Genomic DNA, 1121 nt, shown 5'->3' on the forward strand with positions numbered 1-1121 from the left:
CCTCCTCGGTGCTAGGGGTGAAGGGTTGATATTCTGTATATGCTCCTCTTCCATTTGAATCACACCTCATCACTGGATGTACCTGAGTAGAACCAGACAATCCATCAATCTTTTTATTTAAGAGTTCTACCTGGTTAGATAGCATAGTAACCACATCGAGGTTGAAAACACCGGCTGCTTTCGTCAGCTTTGTTCTCATGACTTGCCACTGATAGTTATTCAGTTACATCTCTTCAATAAATTTGTAAGCCACTTCAAGTGTTTTGTTATTGATAGTCCCACCAGCAGCTGCATCGATAAGTTGCCTTGTTGAGGGCTTCAAGCCGTTGTAAAACATTTGAACCTGCAACCATAAAGGTAACCCATGGTAAGGGCACCTTCTCAATAGCTCTTTGTATCTCTCCCATGCATCATAGAGTGTCTCTAGATCCATCTGCACAAAAGAAGAGATATCGTTCCTCAATTTAGTTGTTTTAGCCGGTGGAAAATATTTAAGTAAAAAAATTTCAGTCATTTGTTCCCAAATAGTGATGACCCTCATGGTAACAAGTTCAACCACTGCTTAGCTTTGTTCCTCAATGAAAAGGGAAACAACTGAAGGCGAATGGCATCATAAAAATGCCATTTATTTTAAAAGTGTCGCAAAACTCTAGGAAATTCGCCAAATCAGCGTTTAGGTCTTCGTCCTGCAAACCGTCAAACTGAACAAACTGTTGGATCATTTGAATTGTGTTAGGTTTCAGTTCAAAATTATTTGCAGCAACAGTAGGCCTAACTATACTTGACTCAGTTCCTGTTAAAGTAGGTTTAGCATAATCATACATAGTGCGTGGAGCAGGATTCTGATTTACTGGATCAGCAGCTATCACAGGAGGTAGCAGGCTTTCCTAATTTTCAGCCATCTCCTCGGTTGTGGTGGAAATATCGTCCTCTTGCTCTTCCTCTGTATATCTTAGGCTTCGCCTTATTTCTCTTCAGTTTTTACAACCTGTTCGATCGATCTCACTGTCAAAAAGTAATGGTCCTGACAGGTTTCTTCTAGTCATACACTATAAAAACCTGTCAGAAGCGAATAAACGAAAAATTAGAAAAGTAAATAAAAATTTAAATTACAATAAAAG

General features: G+C 39.2%; 1 non-coding gene across 1 annotated transcript; it reads left to right on the top strand.

Annotated features, from left to right (window-relative positions):
- The first annotated feature begins 359 nt into the window (after nucleotides 1–359).
- LOC128292350 (small nucleolar RNA R71) lies at nucleotides 360–466 on the top strand. Its single transcript, XR_008282334.1, has one exon. It is a non-coding gene; the product is annotated as a small nucleolar RNA R71 (small nucleolar RNA).
- Nucleotides 467–1121: the final 655 nt, after the last annotated feature.

Source organism: Gossypium arboreum, chromosome 4, assembly GCF_025698485.1.
Source record: "Gossypium arboreum isolate Shixiya-1 chromosome 4, ASM2569848v2, whole genome shotgun sequence".
Taxonomy (NCBI): domain Eukaryota; kingdom Viridiplantae; phylum Streptophyta; class Magnoliopsida; order Malvales; family Malvaceae; genus Gossypium; species Gossypium arboreum.